The 20,433-nt window shown below is 35.6% G+C and overlaps 1 long non-coding RNA gene across 1 annotated transcript in view; it reads left to right on the forward strand.

The window, feature by feature from the left end:
• LOC136838698 (uncharacterized) overlaps window positions 1-20,433 on the forward strand; it is a 1,076,993-nt gene that overhangs the window by 1,050,952 nt on the left and 5,608 nt on the right. The window contains exon 4 of the long non-coding RNA XR_010853088.1: window positions 10,491-10,525. This is a non-coding gene — a long non-coding RNA (uncharacterized lncRNA). The remainder of the gene's footprint in view (window positions 1-10,490; window positions 10,526-20,433) is intronic.

Here is a 20,433-nt window from a genome sequence, read left to right on the forward strand (position 1 = left end):
GATATTTGTGGATTATGCGGTACTTACTTGGTTTATTAAAAGACTGCAGAAACTGCTAAAAGAGTTTGATATATGAAGGTGTCGCTTCCTTGTACCTCAAAATTGGAATTGTATTTTAAACATTGATCATAAGATGTTAGTTTCAGCCTACTTCCGTAAACTCCATTTCAGTTCAGAGTTATCACTATCGTGTAAAGCGCACGTGCCTTTGTAGATTGTACATATTAATTTTGCCGAGCAGTAACGTCAGTAGTATTTTGTTGATATGCCGCAGTGCTGTGAAAGCGGAAACTTTTAAGGGAGCGTTGACCCTCATAAGTTTAAAGAAGGGCTGTTGCTGCTTTGAATTGCCATTCACCGTTGGCTTGATTTTTCCGACGTCTTTCAACTGATGTCTGATTAAATGTAGAGTGTTTTTATAGTTACACATTTTTAATTGTTTTGCGTATTTTTCTGTACTTTATTTAAATTGTATATTCTATTTTTTGTTGAAAAATATTTTATTTTTATGGAAGCTTTCTTAGTTTGAAGTTATTTGTTTTGTATTAATTTTTGTTCTGTGTTGGTAATAATAATAATAATAATAATAATAATAATAAAACATAAAGGCTACTCAAAGACCAAGGAAAGGTAAGTGAAACCTTCTGGATGCAGTATAGCCGTATACATAATCTCAACCAAATAGTAATTTGAAATAGTATTCTTTTGTTGGAAACTTCGCTCATTCATTTAGACTTACGGTATGGTGACAGAGGAGACTGAAAGCATCGATCAGTATTTCAGGAAATGTGTATGATAGGGTTTTGATTGAAGAATAAAGGGGTTTTAAAAAGGATGGATGTGTGGACCAAGAGTTTATTATACAACAGCCATGTGAAATGTTTGAAAGTAAGAAGAAAAAAAGCTGTACGTGGCAAACGTAGCTCAAGAAACAAGCTTACAACAGAATCAGCAGGGAAGTGTTGTGGAGGGTGTTGATTGTGTATGATGTAGAAGCTTACTGTGTTGGAATATCAGTTTGCTGTTATATGCTTATGCTTCTTTGTAAGTTTTCCAGTGTTATGGAGGTTTTCTGTGCGTGGTTCTTCCACATTCAGCAACTGAAGTTCGGATGTTGCAGTGACCATTGGTTTGTTTTTATGTTCTGTAACCACCCTACGTTAAAATGAAACGCGTTAATTAAGAGAAAATTAAATTTCGCACTTGCTAACATTTCAGCATCTTGCAAAATGCAGCCGATTATTGTCGTTCAGTTCTTGTAATGAAAATATCAACATTGGCTTCATATATATATATATATATATATATATATATATATATATATATATATATATATATATATATATATATATATAGATATATATAGATATATGTGTGTGTGTGTGTGTATAATGATTTTGTTTGTGTTTTGTGTCTTTTGTTGTGCATTGATGATAATATATACACTCTGTTAACGAATGAGGAAGCATAAATTGCGGTACATTAGAGGAGTTTCTCCGTGAAAAAATATGAAACATTAAGGCTCCAAAGGTCATTTATCATTTCCACCGAGTTGCGCTTATGATATGGTATCAAGACAAAAGTTCCGAGACTAAGATTTTCGTTATTTTCAAGTTATAAATATAATTACTTTGCGGTTTGTATGTGTCTGGTGTTTGGGTACATACACCTTAGGGCTGCTTTTACTTCGTATCTATATTATTATGTAGAAGGAGAATGTGAACTTTAGATACAAAGCATGATGATAAATAATCTTCGAAACATTTAACATTATATAAACAAGGAAGGCTTAGTTAAGAGCGATTTTCACTTTCCTCTGCAGAACTATATTTGAAAAAAAAAAAATAAAGACAACTCCTACCTGCACAATGACAGATTTTTGAAGTATTTCGATGTGCTCTCTCTCTCTCTCTCTCTCTCTCTCTCTCTCTCTCTCTCTCTCTCTGACGCGAATGCATCGTGTCCTAAGGCAGAGGAGACCCCATTAGAGAGATGTGGACCACTCAAGTTGTGGTAACAAGAAGTACTGCCTGGAAGGTCTACCCTAGGATCAGTTAGTGAAGTGGAATACTAATACTTTGTATCCCAGGGTAGAGAAGGATCCAATAGGTGGTGTGGACCACTTGGTGAGAGAGACAATGCCTCCAGATTGTGTTTGCTATTTTTCCAAGATAGAGGAAAAAATGGCTAGGTTAAACTACACCGAAGGGCTGCTCAGTCGTTCAAAATGCTGACTCGGGAGACCTATTACTTTTCTAATAATCTCTCATGACAGTCATACTTACTCTTCCATATGTGTAAGTTTGCCTGAGGCCTTCAGCTGCTGCAGAAGCTGATCCTTCACCAACCTTCACATTGCAGTGGGATGAAAGAGGAAAATGAACATGTGAAATAGAATAAGGAAAGAATAGAATAGGGAAAGCCGGTATCTGTCCACTGGAAAGATAGAGGAGGACGGGGTTGCACTTTTCTACAACGTAACTGTCTGGTCCCCTTAAGGCTGAACGTATGGCAAGTAAAATTCTTGGTAGTTTGCAGACTGACCAACATGGTGGCCTACTGTTAAGAGCTTGATTTTGGAGTAGTCTCGTTCAGGACATTGTTGCTCCCTGAAGCATGTTGCTTTTAGAATCATCACTTCGCTTACGGCCATTAGGATTGCACCGTTTTACCAGCATTTGACAGACAGAATAACTAAAAGCAAATCTAATTGCGTCATCAGTGATAATTCAAAATTATCCATTTACTTAATTTTTTCCAGTGTTTATTTTTTCACGTTCGGGGGTAAGTATTTAACATTGAAACTTCTACGGTGAGAAAAAATTAAACTCTAACATAATTTTATTTTTCAGCCTTGCTAATATAATTTTTACATTGATTTTCCTATTGTTCTCTGTACTTTTGGCTCATCGAAATTCCCTGTCGAATGTACAAAAGTTTGGAGGTAGAATTTTAAAATTCGTGGAATGGTTTTAACCGGATGACTTTGCATGCAAATGACAATCACTTGCTTTGTCGAGTGTTTGGTTATATTTCATTAAATTTATTTCGACCGAAGTTCTTATATTTCATTAAATTTATTTCGGCTGAAGTTCCTCGGTTTTATCAAGGAAAATATGGCACTTACAAATTCACTCAGTAAGCCATATAAACAACTGAAAGTTTCACATGAAAAAATTTTTTCCATCAACTTCTGTAGCAAGGACCTTTACACTTCTTGGAACAGTGGGATGTAAGCGTAAAATTATAGAAGCGTATATGGTAGTTTTGACCGTAAATTATGTATTCCGACTTTGTTGTAAATATAACGGAAACAAAGGAAAAGGAAGCATAAGAATGGTTTTCATCTTCCTCTGAAGTGAGGGTGGAGGTGGCTTTTTATGAAAACGAATGATGCAAGATATCCCTTAAGGAAGAGACAGGTTTGCATGATGAAACATGTGGTGTGCAGCTACACCACGCATGATGATTGCCATGGCAGGTGTAACAACGTTTCTTGCATATGTGCCGTTTTTATTCCTTTTTATGCTATTTTAAGCTGTTAAAGGAATAAACGTGTAGTCGTTCGCTTGAAAAGTATGTGTCGGTGCACCTAAATCTGTAATTGTTAGGAACACAGCGGTGTTCAAGGTAAGTACTACTACTACTATACATACAATAATGACAACGATGACCCTTAAAGATATTTATAGTGAGGAAAATCTGATAATTATACGGATGACGTAATGCAAAATATGGCATTATGTCAGTGAAAAGGGTGATAGACACTCTATATCGCTATGTAACGTGTGAATGTTCGTTGTAACTGACGTCCAGTGAAATATTATTTGACTGTCAGGTAGGGCTTACTACACATCTGAGTGGTGCATTAAGTTTTAATACACAGATTTATATCGGCCGAAAGTGAGTGCGCCTGCGCCTACCTGCTGTTGTTCTTTTCACGTGATGTGCAAATTTAAACTGGAAATGAAAATAAACAGATCTTTAGCTCTCCTGCGGGATTGAACTCGTTTGTAATTAATTCAGTGTTTCTATAATTTGATTACTAAATAAAATTAACATTTATATATCCAGCCAATGGTGATTTACAATGCTGACGTCACTGTCATGTCAGAGAGCTTTCAGTGACAGTATGTTTAAGACTTCCAACCGGCAGCCTTAGGCCGGCTATATACTTTAGGCTGTTCATGCTTTGCTGGGAGTTCATCAAGCCTGCTTGAGAATTACGATATATTTTTCTCATGAAATTGTCAGTTGTAATTAAAGAGACAGATATGGAACGCAGAAGCTCCGTATGTAAAAATCATCTTGGTGAGAGAGAGAGAGAGAGAGAGGGGGCGAGAGAGAGAGGATCTAAAAAGGCTTGAACATTAAAATCTAAAGGCATAATCATATGTGGAAAATGTTTCTAAGTGTACAGTAAGTACAGAACATAAAATTTTGCAATTCCTCAATGGATAATAAAAAAAAAAGAAGTGTCCTCTTTGCGAGAAAACTTCTTCGAGGTCGTGGGAATTGAGCAGTGCTAGATTAATGGATAAATTTATTGAAAGTTCTTTTTATCGAGAAATCCAAGAGTTGACTTGACCCTGAAAATTTTTTTCGTGTTTAAACAATGTCTCATATTCCTAGGCCTCGTCTACAGGACCAGACTTCGTCCGCAGACAAAAGCGAGAAATTTGTCCGTTGCCAGACTCGCCGCTTCTGTCCGCCGTACACTTGGCCGAAGCAAATATAGAGCTCTTTGAACAGACACCAGACTTTGTCTGGGGTGAGTAACGTACACTACTGCCAGGCATACGAATATGACAAAAATTGATGCAATGAGCCAATGCATTAGTTTTATAATAGGAAAGAAATGGGTATTGTATATGAAAAGCATTGAAAATAATTTTTATATTGTTAAAGTAATTATATATAATTTATGGCAGTATTTACTTGAATATACAGAGATCGCGAACATAAGGATTGATTATATTGATCATTGGGATCAAACATAACTTGATATACATGGGAATGTATATTCTTATAATTCTGTTTTAAATGTTAGCTATTCTACATAATACATGGTTATTCGTTATATGAAATTATAATGTATATATTGTCATTAATCTTCAAGCATTATCTTTTTTAATATACATTTATTTTGTTTTAATTTTCTCACATTTTCCTATCTGGTAATTTTTCTGTTATTATAATTTAGGCGACCTGGATTTATAGCATTTTGCTCTGCTATTGCGACTAGTAATAATAATAATAATAATAATAATAATAATAATAATATAAACTTAGAGCAAGTAAAATTAAACGTGTAGGATGTAAGGTTGGTTTATGGATGGACTTCAGTTCTACCTAATTAACAACGTAAACGAGGTACAGTCCGATTCATCAGTCCGACGACACTGTCTGCTTGCCATTTTCACGGCACAATGATACAGTTTGTTATCGTTACTATTATTCATACTGCCATTCGCTTTCTGTTCTGCTGGCTATGAGCCATGCTGCCATTGACATACTGTGCTCACCCCCACCCAAACTCTCATTGGCCAGACACGTCCGTATGGACAACAGACTATTGTTTGTTTACAGAATTTGTCTGCCAGCAGACTGAGTCTCCCAGACAGTCTGGCCAGTTTTTTTCTCTATTGGTTTTCTTACCTGATAGAAAGGTTTTTTCCCGTCCAGATATGTTAGAAAGGCAACAAAACATCTTTTGTCTTGGCCCAATGAGCTTCCTTCCTTTCGATAATGTATCATTTTTGTTTGAACGAGAGACGTGAGAATATTGAATACAAAGGTGGTAAGTTTTGAGAAACGGAACATTAGTAGTGCAACCCTCAGAGCCTTTAGAAATAAGGGACATCAGTACGTAGCATTGATATTAAAAAAGAAAGTGGAACATAAAAACAAAACCAAGTGACTCTTAACATCCAATTTACACTGCGTGGAAAACTGGGCAACTGAGCTAACGAGAAACAGGTGTTGCAGTAAGTGAAAAATGGGAAACATTGACCGTAGATTGACGTAGACAGCCGGCGAACTTACTGAGCAGTAAGAAAATATCCCAGTTTGGTTCTTCAGATACCATTTTTTATTTTAATTCAGTTGATCAAAGTAGTCAAGGAGAGGCTTTTAAGTATATTTATTAAGTGGTTTTAATGATTAGGTGCATATAATTGTTAACCAAAATGTTTATCTTAAATAGGATTAACAAACAAATCACAGAACAATATTACAAGAACCGATACAAATTATTGTTCTTTTGAAGTTTACCAGAGACAAAAAAAAAAAATGCTTCATACACAGAACATATCACCTTACGCTGTCATTAGCAACATATAATTATGCATCTGAATGGTATACCGATAACTATGTACTTGCGTTGATTGGCTCTTTTCTTACGAAAAGCGAAATGTTGGCCACAGTGATTTCGTGATATCTTGCAGTAATGTAAATCAGTATCCCAAACATTAATTCCCGAAGAATGAGCTCACGAAGGCAAGAAGTAAAATATGATGCAAATTCGATAGAAATAGCAAGTCATTGAAATGCACGATCATTAGCGGTATTCAGTGCGCTCAGTACGACGTTTCAATAATTGATATTTGCCTTTGATGGCGATGCTTTACAACCGACATAATGGAATTTGAAAATTTCATCGTTCCACGAATAATTCTGACTTTAATTCACATCCGTATAAACTATTAAAATACTCAGATTGTTACGTTCGCTTTGTCACATTTTGCTGCATATGATACCTTCCAGAAATCATATTTCTGATCATATCTCAAGAATGATTGAATATTATGTTGCTGTGCAATGAAATTTATAAGATAAGCTGTAAGAATTCTCTCTCAGAATAGTTTGTAAAAATCACTAATTCACTTGAAAGGTTATAAAGGTATAGCCCAACAAAACATATTTACTGATGCGTCGGATTTTATAAGCACATAATATTTTATATATATATATATATATATATATATATATATATATATATATATATATATATATATATATATATATATATATATATATGTGTGTGTGTGTGTGTGTGTGTGTGTGCGTGTGTGTGTGTGTGTGTGTATATGATAAATACATATATATATATATATATATATATATATATATATATATATATATATATATATATATATATATATATATATAATTTTTTGTAGTCTGCCTAGCAACAAGTTGCAGCGAGCCACGAAAACCTTTATACCCTCTTCCACCACGTCTGTTTAGATTGGGTGGTCCTTCCGCCAGCGAACTGCAACAGCACACACGAGTTCATTTTCTCGCAACTGTGTTTATCTCTCTCTCTCTCTCTCTCTCTCTCTCTCTCTCTCTCTCTCTCTCTCTCTCTCTCTCTCTCTCACCGTTCATTGATCCATAATGTTCACCGGGGGATTAAAACCTAGCTATATAAAGCAGCTGCTTTGGCCCTTGGCTGAATCGGGGTCCTAACAATTCGTCCGTTTCATTGTTGCTTAACTGCAGCTGTAAGCAAAGGAACAGACCACGTATGAGGGCGAAACAAATTTGGAAAAATAATTCTAATACAGTTTTGAAGATTTGAGGCAGTTTTAAAAGAACATTAATTTTTATTACATTGATGTCGTGTTTAACTATACCAAACTTTTTTTTCACTTGTGTTGATCAGAAGCCCTAGGAGAAAAATATAGTGATTTTGCCCTTAGTTTTTGACAGTCAATGCTAAGTCTCCTTCTTCGAAATAATTGCTTTTATTTCAAATTGCTCTATAAAATCATGAACGGAAAAATGAATCCAGTTACCTGATTTTATAAAGGTTAGGTATTTTGTCTCTTTTGAAGAAAAGCACAAACATTAATAGACAACAGATTATTCATAGAAGCAATCACCCTTATAACAATTCAGGTTGTGTTCACTCATGCACAAAGCAGTGCACAGCAATATGGAATTTGGGAACATACGTGTAAGCACTTATTTCTTCTCAGTCGTTGGAATATTGATAAATTTGTCGTTTTATGAGAATTATATTTCTAGTTTTCTTTCGAGGCTTTCATTATACTTAGATTTTCATATTGGACAGCACAATTTAATCATAACTTCATGTATATTTGAAATTTGTCCTAGAAGCATGAAGACTGGATCACCTTCCCACTCTGTAAATAAAAACATGTAAATGAATCAGTCAGAGTAGCACGTACATACAGAATCTATTCATAATTGATGTTCACGTGATCGAGAGAGAGAGAGAGAGAGAGAGAGAGAGAGAGAGAGAGAGAGAGAGAAAGCAAAGTAAAAATATTGCAGTAGAAATAATTCGATTTTTCATGTAGCTAGGCAACTCGTTAAAATGATTCATAATATACACTGTGATTTAATATTCAGGAATAAATTGGTAACATAAATTTCACTAAGCTTTATGAGTTTCATTACGATTATTTTTTGGTTTCTCTTTTTCTCTCTCCCCCTCCCCCCCCCCTCCCCCCCCCTCCCCCCCCTCCCCCCTCCCCCCCTCCCCCGTCCCTCTCTCCCCAAATTTGTTCCCTGCCATTGTTTATTTTCATAGTACTTGTATGAATCTGCTTATTTCTCAAGAAATAGAAAAAATACATTACTTTTAATTTTAGTCTTACATAGAAGAGTGTGCCCATCAGAGGAAAGGGAGCCAAATTAGATACAGAGTATTTAAAATAGTGGTACACACACACACACACACACACACACACTCACACACACATATATATATATATGTGTGTATATATATATATATATATATATATATATATATATATATATATATATATATATTATGTATGTATGAAAAACTACTTTCTGATTCTATGCGGCATCTGATGGTGAAGTGGTTGTCCGTGCCGCTCTCCAGCCCGGCTATAACCCCTTACTGGCAAATAATTCACTGCTTACGTCAACAGATGCAGTAGGTTTAACCGAACGTGTCCTCATCATTCCCAGATCACTAGATATTTGAACCCAAAGCCTCTTACTAGTGTGATAATAACATATTTTAATTATAGTATTGGTGTTAATGCAGTAAAAGTAAAATGTAGGCAAAGCTCAGTCAGTAATTCATGGTCATTAGCCATCATATACATCTGTTACTGTTATTTTCATGACCAAATATTTTTTAGAAATGTCAGTGAACGGTGTTGAATGACATTTATTTTCTCTTCCTACGCAACACAGTTAGAGAAATTAATTAATATTTATGGATAAGTATTCAAAGAAATTTGTTTTTACCCCCTAAACCAAATAAGTTTCAGAGTGCAGTATTAATGCACTATATTATTACGAAAGCACATAAATACCAGCGTTTTTATGTATATTTAACTTTCAGAGGGTGCCTATTCATTGAATATAAATAACTGTCGCCCATACGGAAGGTCTGCCAATAAGTCTCAGCCCAACCCTGATATTTCCCTGATGGTTGGAATGTAAATAATTGTTGCAGGATGCCAAGGTTACAGGAAGCTCTCAGAAGCAGAAAGGAGTCAGTAATTACATGAAAGAAAGCAAGATTATAGGAGTCATGCTGGTGGAGTGTTGTATATATATATATATATATATATATATATATATATATATATATATATATATATATATATATATAGAATGTTATAGAGGAATTATATACAAAAATTTTTCCTTTATTGTTTGGTCTTGAATTCTTATCTTTTAAATACAAAAGGATGCCTACTATGCCTGGTAAGACTGGCGTTCGTTGAAGCATTTCTGAACTACTCGCGTAAATTTTGACACAGTTGCAATGGCTGCCCCTACTGATCCCAGCTTCTTTCTAAAATTCTGGTATAGTTTTGAACTCTCTCTCTCTCTCTCTCTCTCTCTCTCTCTCTCTCTCTCTCTCTCTCTCTCTCTCTCTCTCTCGTCAAAACTCATCGGTCTGTATCCAGTATTGCACTTAATCTCAGGTGTTTTCAGTCTTTTTAAAATAAATTGTTCAGGATCATTTGTTTCCCATTATATACCTTCAGCTTATCCGACAAGATTGTCTTCTCACGATACGCAGCTTTGTAAACTGGATTTGGACTCTAGAAATGGGGCAGACTGGTAAATGTCTAGATGAGTTGAACTCGAGAAATGGGGAGAATGATGACGGTCTGAAATACAGTCCACTCTTTCTAGATTTCAAAATATTCAAATATCCACTTACGAAAACAATACATATCATAGTAAATAATTGTATGTTTCTTATTCCTTGGATCAAAAAAGTGCTGAAACGCTAAATCTTTCCTCATCGTGTAAAACCTAGCATTTTGATTCCTTTGAAAATTTCCGTTTCCCATGAAATTATTGGTTTGACTATGTGACTTGTCTGGATAAATTATAAGATCAGTTCTAATCTTGTTATTGGTCTTATAAATTATGTTCTAGATAATTTTATCCACGTTTATTACACGATGACTCTACAGTATTTTCTAATCACCATTTATCTGATAGATATTTTTCCTTTATTACAGAGACCATCTGCAAGCGCCGTAACCGCCAGCCATCTGTAAGTTTAATATATACATTTCTCTTATAATTCCTCAGAGTATTTGTGTTTTGATCTGATTCGAGCGGTATATTTAGTGCCTAACTGAGGTTGCTAAACTGTCTTCTTTGCAATATTTACTCCAATGGATGTTTTTATTATGTAGAAACAGATTATTAGTACTGGAATCAACATGTTTGTTTGTTGGCATGTCCGTTTGTCTGTAGATAATTTTTTCTGTAGTATCCAGTAAATCTGCAACCTTTGTTCTACTGTTAGTTATCATGTGAACCTGAGAACTTTGTATTTTGATACTGGTTATTCCATTGTATATAAAGTACCCCACAGGAATTTTACTATGTATGTCCTGTTCGGATCCAGTCTTAATCACTCTTCATTAAATTTTATAATGCTCCACATAAAAAGAATATAGGATTACTTTATGACAAGTTTCGCCATAGGTGAATTTTGTCCATCAAATGGAATTTGGGAAATGAAACCAGTCTTAGTATTTTCACACAGATCCAGACATTTATTTTTTTGGTAGTGTTCAGCTGAACCTAGTAATTTATTCTACTTTGTATTTTTTTTTTGGAGATGGGGTGTAGGGATTTTTTGACGCCATTCAGTTAGCTTTTCAAAATTATCTTCAAAAGTTTTTTAGAATCTGGTTTTCTGAGACTGATTTCGGAATTCTGTGCAAAGTTAATCTTTTTGAAATTGGTGTTTTCTACAATGTTATGCATTTTCTTTCATAAGTTTTCTTTCTTGTTAGTTGGGTATAACGAAGAAGCATTTGGACTTCTTACAGGACTCAAATATTACTCGTGTCTACAGGGGAGTATACGATTTTACCTATGGCCGTTTGTACTTGGGCAGTGGTCAGCGTAATAGTTAAAAAGTACGAAAATATTCTTAGAGGCCTCAATATTTACGACACAAAACTTGCTGATCATCAAAGGCAGTTTCTTGACCTTGAATCAAGTTCAGTGTCATAAAGTCTAATCATTATAATTAATATTTATGTTCTGTATGCTTTGAACTAATACTGTTTGTGATCAAAGCGCACCTTCATGAGAGGGGTTACTTTGAAACTGGTTTAGTAAAGCAGTGACAAAGATTAATCAAACTCCAATAATTCATTATGGGAAAGTTTGCGAGCAGTGCTGCTGGTGACTCATAAAGGTTCAATGCAATGTCAGTTTTAATTTGGTATTGGACTTTTATCATCTTATTGCGTGGCGAATGCATTAGTATTCATGTGGGTCACAGCGTGTGCCAATAACAACAGCGATGAATTTTATCTTATAGGTAATGACAGTAAACGTAATGTTTTTTATAATTTTACAGCAGTTTGTTGCAAAAAAGTCAGTCTTAGAAGTGAAGAGAAAATAAACGTAGATTATGATAAAAGAAATTTCCTCTTTATTGACACAAATATTGACCAAAATATGCCTCAATCGAGGTATTAATCCTCTCTGGACAATTCAAGTTTTTCTTGTTTCATTAATTCTAGTGATTTTACTCTAATCTTATTTGGTAAAATCAACCTCCATCCCAGTCATTAAGGGCATGAAAGACGTTTCCTCTCATGAAAAGATTGGCTTGGTAGTGATCATTTTTCTTCAAGAAATAGTCAGGAAATTTTCTCTGCTTTCAGTGTGATTTTCAGTCGGTGTATCTTTGAATTATTCAGTTTGTTTATTTTTTTTATTTTACTTTTGTTGGTAAAATTTTTTTATATCATTCCTATTCAAAGCATGTAAATGCTATGCGGTCATTGGAAAGAAAAGGCAGATACGTATACTCTTGGGATGGAAGTAATTCTTTTAATTTGCGTTCTCTCATTATAAATTGGTAATTGTTGGGATATATTTGTTTTAATGAGTGTGTAAGCGTGTGTAACACACACACATATATATATATATATATATATATATATATATATATACAGTATATATATATATATATATATATATATATATATATATATATATATATATATATATATATATATATATATATATATATATATATATATATATATATATATATATATATATATATATATATATATATAGATGCAACAGAAGAATTCCGTGGAAAGCGGAGTCGAATAAGGAATAGGTAGACCAGTACTTGAGGAAACATTCTTTATTGCGACTAGTTTCGAGGTTCTAACACACCCCATCATCAGGCATCTAAAATAACAAATAAATACAGTGAAAGAAAAAAACACTCATTAAAATGAAATAAAATTAAACATCAGAACTAACTACCAAGAATTAAAATTGAACAGTACCGTTTAACCTATAGCAAGAGGCAAGAGAGGAATACAAGGCAAATACACAGATAGTTACAGAAGATAGACACAGAATTAAAAACAAAGCAACTCAACTGACCGTTCATTATTACAGAGTGATGGCTTTTCTTTGATGGTATATAATGTTTCAATTGTGGTTAGCTCCACATCACTAGAACGACTGGCTAATATAGAAAAAGAATCTATACTCAGAGGATGGTCATGCTGATGGCAGTGCTCACGAATGGCACTAAATGCTTGTTTGTTAAGTGGCCTGTTTGTTCTAATTGATCGGCCTAGGTGTTCAAAGGCACGGACCCGAAACTGGCGCTTTGATTTACCAATATAAGTTGCATTACAGCAACTACATGTATACTTATAGACTACAGATGAGTGTAGGTCTTTGGGCACCGTGTCTTTGAATTTGAAAAACTTTTGTATTACATTTTTAGGCCTGAATATGACTCTGAGACTATATATATATATATATATATATATATATATATATATATATATATATATATATATATATATATATATATATATGTATATATATATATTTTATTTTCGTTTAAAGTAATTGCCTTAGAGGTATCAATAAGTTTCTTGCAGGCATCTTCATACCGACGGAGTTTTTTTTTCCGATTCTCGTTCGTCAATTTCTATTGAAAAATACACAGACTTCCTTTATCCATATATTGATTTTTGTCGCGACAGCTGTTTCGCCTTTATGGCATTATCAAGTGACTACTGACTTACAGTCCGGTTGTTGTTGTTTCAGATCTAGCTGGCCTTGTGCCAGCACGGGCTCTTGCTCTGAGAGCAGCCCGTAACTCTATGTTGATGATGAGTCTGTGAGATGGGTAGGTTAGATGAAAACTTTATTATGATGCATGAAAGTGATTTTGGTGGGGGTTGTTTTGAAGTGGAAAGATTTAACAGGCAAGGTTGCAACCTCTTTGAACCCTTTACAGTCCGGCCTTTCGGCCCATTTATATCATCGTGTGGGGAGAATGACCTTGAGGTCTGGGTACTGATTGGTCAAGGGATTAACAGCTTAACCATTTCAAGGCGTTGTTTCAGGTGCAGAGAACATGTATGACAACAAAAGTGAAAGTTGAAACGTGGTTAAATAAACATTGAAAATATAATACTGTGTGCTAGTGTTTCCTTAAATCTATGTTTAAAATATAGTGAAATCTTAAATGTCAGTTTGCAAATACAGAAAATGATGTACAAGAATAAATAAAATTTTATATGTAAATGGTACAAATAAACAAATGTCTGTTTATACCTAAATGTGTATAATGATAAATCTGAGTGTATGTGTGCGTCCAAATGTTCTGCGTTGATTAACGGCTGGAGGTTCGTGTTGGGCGGGGCCTCAGCGACTTGAGCAAGCATGTTACTTGGCCTTCGCTGGACGCTCTCGCGTCCCCTAAGGGGCGCGATGTGCCCGGTGGTTGGGGGTGTGCTGTCTGATCCCTGTTGGCTCGCGCATTCCTTCTCCTGCTGGAGGGGAGTATATGATCCGACTCTTGTTGAATATTCAGGGTCGGTTTCTGGATAGTGATGCTTACGGCTTCGGCTATTAAGAGGCGACCATAGTTTACCTCTCTGTGTACGACCTGGGTGTCTTCTATCAGCTCTTGTAGAGATGGTTTCCTGTCGTGAATATCTATATAATGTCGATGAATGGCTCCTTGATTTCTATTAGCCATCATATGTCTCTGAAGGGTCGTTGTAGTGTGCCCAAAGTAATTTTGGCTGTGAGATTTACTTATCTCTTCTGGACAAATGAATGTGTAAACAACGTTAGTGCACATCTCCTGTCAAGTTCGTTGTGTGTCTGTCCACGATGTGCTGTTTGGAGAGACACACAACGAACTTGACTGGCCGTAGACCTCTTTCCTTAATCTGCAGGTATGCGCCGATGATGCCGCCCGAAACAATCCCCCAAGCAACGTACGAGGCCTTATAAGGTGAGGGTGGCCTCCATCTTGTTTACGGGCTGCTCGAGGAGTAAGAGCCCGTGCTGGCACAAGGCCAGCTAAATCTAAAACAACAACAACAATCCATCTTGAGTTCAGTTCAGTCGACTCTCGGCCACGGGAAACCTCTGCCCGAGTGAGCCCTGAGCCGTGGGCTATGGAACTCACCTTTCTCACACTGGATTGATTGTGCCATTCCCAGATGCCGCCAATAAAACTTGGATCACTTCGACGGAAACTTGTGTTTGCAAGCCGTAACAGGAAGCAAAGACGGTACGTGCCCCGAAAGGGATTGTTTGGCCAGTGTTTTTCGCCTACTCGTTTTTTATCATCACTCTCTCTCTCTCGCATTTCATCGCTCAAGTAAATTCCTTGTCTCTGACTTAAACAGCGACCTTGCTACAAAGAGTGTATAATTCCTTGAACAGCGCATAAAATAATTCTCGCCCCTCGCTAAGAAGTGAGTAGAGTAAAGGATTTCCCTCCATTCTTTGCATTAACCCATTTATAGAGAGATTGTAATTCGGTAGTAGTCTCATCTGGAATTCTCTCATTTCCAGGAATGTTATCAATGCAGCACCTATGTAGCCGTGCCTCTGTGTTCCCGATTGCCTGAAGAAATCAGCCCATACCAAGGCTGATAGAATTTCTTTGGCGATTGGCTTAGGGACCACTTGCAAGTGGCCAGTATTCGTAACTTTGATGCGTTGTCATTCACTCAGTAATTGCTGTTGTGTCCTTTTTTTCCATTTGTTATTTTAGTGAGCGTCCACATTTTTCCTTGTTAACTTTACCATGTTGTGTGTTTAAATAATAAACCAGTGTTAAGAAACACACTTTCACTTGGCGACCTTCTAACCTTCCATTAATTAATTATTTTTGCAATTATTCTGTTTGTGGGCTTACGAGGTGTTTTGTAAGGCTAAGATTGTTAACTTAAAGTAAAACACGCAGTCATCCCCTCGTAAACCATAAAAATATATATTATGTGTATGTTTATAAATATTATGTATGTGTGTTTGCTTGTGCGTGTGCATGCGCTTGTGTATCACCTGGTGCCAAGTCCACTGTAGAGTACTGCAGCCTTTTCTGAATCGTAAAGTTAAAATGTGCATATGAATTATTTAGCTAATGCCGTAGCGTTGCTAGATTATTTTAGAGGATCAGTCAAGAACAACGAAAATTAACGATTCCCGCTGGAAAGGAATTTTTTCTCCAAAGACTATCCCTATTGAGTGAAGTATGAGAAATGTCACAAGTATTGTAAAAACGTACGACTCTTGAGAGCACACACTCCTTAAGAGGCTGTGACATTTGGTAGTGGAAATAATTTCGTACCTTAAGTAGAGGTTATGGTGGGGTCTAGGTTTTTCCTTCTAACTTCAGAAGCTAAATAGCAATCATTTGCAGGTGTTTCAATGGTACTAATTATCTTTTGACGGAAACTTCCTATAAAGCAAGAGAGATCCGGGCACCCTAAAACACAACATGACAACGGATTTGTTTTCTTGTAAAGAGAAATCAAATTTCTTCCAAAGTCTGAAACAAACTTTGATGTTGAAGAACTCTTCAAACAAACTTAGATGTCAAATAAGACTGATCTTAATAATATTCTAGTATATCTAACAAATATTTAACTACCCAGGCATTGCGGTAATCATGTGTGGTTGGCTTGTAATTAAAAAAATCAATCATTTGACCTTTGTGACTCCTTACTCATTAATCACAAGAACAATACAGTCACGTCAGGAACTTGCAATGCTTATTTTACGTTTAGGGGAAGTTATTTATATAGATTGGTACAATTCTAAAATTCATTTTTTAGAACTTAATATCCTTTGTATCTCTGCATCAACCTTATTTTAGGTATCTCATAAACTCCTTTAGATAACGGAAAGTGATTATAACTTTTATTAGTTAAATCAGTTCCTGTAATCTCTTTCTACATCACAATATGATTGCATGAAAACATTTGTTTTTGTCAGAAGGAAAACAAAGTAAAGCGTAATTTTCCATGCAAAAGGCGTTTGGAGAGTCAATTAGTGTCTTTTTGAATAAATCATGACGTCGCTATTGTTGTTAAAAATGGGGATCTCGCCAGACAACAGATTTTTTACTGAAAACAAGTGGTAAGACTTCATGAGTTAGTCTATGGCCACGATATATATTACCCATTGTTAAATGGGTTGACTAAACTTACTAAACCTACTAGTTTATATTAAGAAAAAGATGCCACTTTCAAAGTTCAGTATTTAGAGGTGAGTTCATCAATTTGCACACGAAGGTAAGTTTTTCAAGAGGAGGAAAGTCATTGTTATTTGTTTGTTTTGTGTTTTGTTAAGATTATAAGTGATATTTCCGTGTTACTTACGGTTTCTCTTATATTCTCGGCCAAGTTTTTCAAATAAATTTTTGGAGAAATTTAAATCATGCTCTTGGGAAAAGCTGCTACTTTATCATGACGTAGGAATTTCTTGACGCAGCATGCATATAGATCTACATACATACTTACACACACACACACACACACACATATATATATATATATATATATATATATATATATATATATATATATATATATATATATATATATATATATATATATATATATATATACTGTATATATATATATATATATATATATATATATATATATATATATATATATATATATATATACATACATACATACATACATACATACATACATATACTGTATATATAATCAGTTGTTACATCACCGTTACATTTTTAGATATTCACAAATATTAAGCTACAGATCTCGTTTAATATGAAAGCCGAATGGCAGAGCATTCATCACTGAAGTCGTAGGTTGTTGCTGTCGGGGGATCGAATCTCCCAGGTGACGAACCTCTTATCAGTTATTACTCCCTTTCGGCAGTACTTCCCAGGCAGAGTGACTTGGATATACATCAGTTTGTACGTCACCTCGGGTCCATTGGTAAAAAGAACTATGGAATTTCCTTATTGCAGAAACGATAGGTATCCCAGGCTGGAGGAAAATAATGAAAAGAAAAACAGCATATATAGATATATGAGTGTATATATTCATATCTGTACCATTATCATTCTTTTCATATTCCCAACTGCTCACTTCTTTTTCATTCACCCCCTCTTCATTCGGTTCTTCAAACATAATAAGACCTCTCCTTCCCTTCAAGTCTGCTTGCTTTCTTGTGCTCATCCAGTCAATTCCCTTAATTCCCTTTCTCCCCTCATACACGCCCATTCCAATTTGCTTTTCTCCTCTTCATGATTTCCATCCTCTCTTGTTTCCCTCCCACTGTCTCGAGTCCACTCTCATTTGTAATCCTCGCGATAAATTTAGTTTTCTTGCTCCTCCGAGAAACAGGTTGAGAGGGATTTCGAATGCTGAAGTCGGGGATATACTTATAAAAATATATAAATTCTCCTCCCACTGGTAGTAGTCGTCTTTACAACTCTGAACATGTTTCATGACAGCTTTTGGTGCATTGCTTATTCTGATATTAATTTTCTGAGTATATACCTCCCAGATATATGACCTTATATAGTTATATGTAAACATTATTCTGTCTCCTGCTTGACTGTCGAGAGTTCGTGATATATTATCCTATTCAACAGTTATTCCAGCTGTCTGTAGTAATTGCACTGTGTACGAAATATCCTTTTGTACTCGACTAAATGCATTCTTTAGTGAACATAACGGACACAGAGGATTCACCGAGTTAGTTCATAAAACATACGTACTGCAATACTTACCTTATATAATTTTTTCTTTCCGAAATATACAAGGTCACATGAAATCACATGTGTGTTATGTCTGCTTGAAGGTATGATAATTTTTTTTCATTAATAAAGAACGTGCTTTTCCCCATGTCTGCAGTACATTAAATCAACATGCAGCTGAAGTACTGGGAATAGTAAGCTATGTCTTGGAAACCATATAACTGCAGTATTGTAATATTACCTAAGTTTCAGCTTTTCTGTAAAGGTTATAATCTAAAACCTTAAGGTGAGTTCGTGGACATTAGTCTTATAAAAAATATTACTGAAACAGTAAAGCTAAAAGAAAGGCCGTGCTAATCCGTTTGATGCAAAATTCATTTTAGGAAAGGGAACCGTTAAATAAAGAAAATATCCTATAGTTGATTAGGCATTAATTGACTGGTGTATCAAACTTGCGCTTGCAACATCAAAGGTCCTCGAGTCCGAAAGTGAATATTTGGAAAGGCTGAAGCCAAGAAAGGTATAAAGGAAAAATCAGAAAGATAAACCTCCTACAGGTTACTTTGACGAAAACTTTTAATGAACAATAGAGAGGTTCAGTTCTCCCTTCCCTTTCCTAGAACTATTAAAAGTTATATAGTGATATCTTAAAAGGATTATATGGACCGTAGAAAATTATCGGAAAATGGCCACACAAAAGTGAGTGGCGTAATACTCTCTCTCTCTCTCTCTCTCTCTCTCTCTCTCTCTCTCTCTCTCTCTCTCTCTCTCTCCATATATGTAATATATGTAAATATTGGAATGAGAGGAGAGTTTTAGGAATTATTCGACATAACCCTCTTCAAGGGTTTGGCTTTTAATGTGTCCCCAAGGAATGCACCTGGGGTAGGTAGTTGTTCCCTCTGTCTAAACTCCAAATTTAATTAAGCTCACGCTGAGTTTTCCTCATTTTACTGGCCGTGGACCTTTCCCTTAATCCACGGGTATGCGCCGATGACGCCGACTGAAGCGACGCCCCAAGCAACATGTGAGGAAATAAAAGGAGCCAGCACCCTTCATCCTCAGCTCAGTCTACTCTTAACCACGGGGAATCTCTGCCCGATTGAATATCAAGCTGTCGGCTGGTAGAACTCACTTTCTCACACTTGACTCAGTTTGACTGATCAAGCCCATTACCATACACTGCCCAGTAGAACTTGCATCATGTCATCGGAGAATTGTGTGCGCAAGAAGCATCAGGAAGCAAATATGGAGTGTTATCAGTACAAGTTACCCACGTAGCCGTTCCTCTGCGTTCCCAATTGCCTGAAGAATCCGCCCATACTGAGGTGGATAGAAATTCACTGCCGATAGGCTTATGGCTCCCTTGCAAGTGGCCAATTAAATGTACAACTGATGCATTATTTTTCCACTCAGTGAATTGTTGTTGAGCCCTTATCCATTTGTGTACTTTAGTGAGATTTGTTCATCATTCCCACTGTTAAATCTACCATGTTGTGTGTGAATAAAACAGTGTTAAGAAACATATCTTCACTTGGCAACCTTCCAACTTTTAATTATTCTTCCATTATTCTGTTTGTTGGCTTCAAGGGGTTTCCACAAGACTAAGATTATTAGGGTAAAGTAAGAGACGCAGTCAAGCCCTTGTAATCCATAACATTGACAACCATAGCCAGCATCTTCGAGTTGGTTAGTAATTAGCCTCCTGCTAGCTAGACTTGTAGAATTGATGCAAACCTGCAACATTAATCTTCCAAGGCAATTTGGAACCAGGAAAACGCGTGGTACTTATTAGAGCAAATTTTATTTCGAACTTCTGAAAAAGGAAAGTGTAAATCAGTGAATAATGCATACCACCTTTAAAACTAGTGATTAGGAACTCATTAATTTTGTTCAGAAATAAT

This window comes from Macrobrachium rosenbergii, chromosome 1, assembly GCF_040412425.1.
Source record: "Macrobrachium rosenbergii isolate ZJJX-2024 chromosome 1, ASM4041242v1, whole genome shotgun sequence".
Taxonomy (NCBI): Eukaryota; Metazoa; Arthropoda; class Malacostraca; order Decapoda; family Palaemonidae; genus Macrobrachium; species Macrobrachium rosenbergii.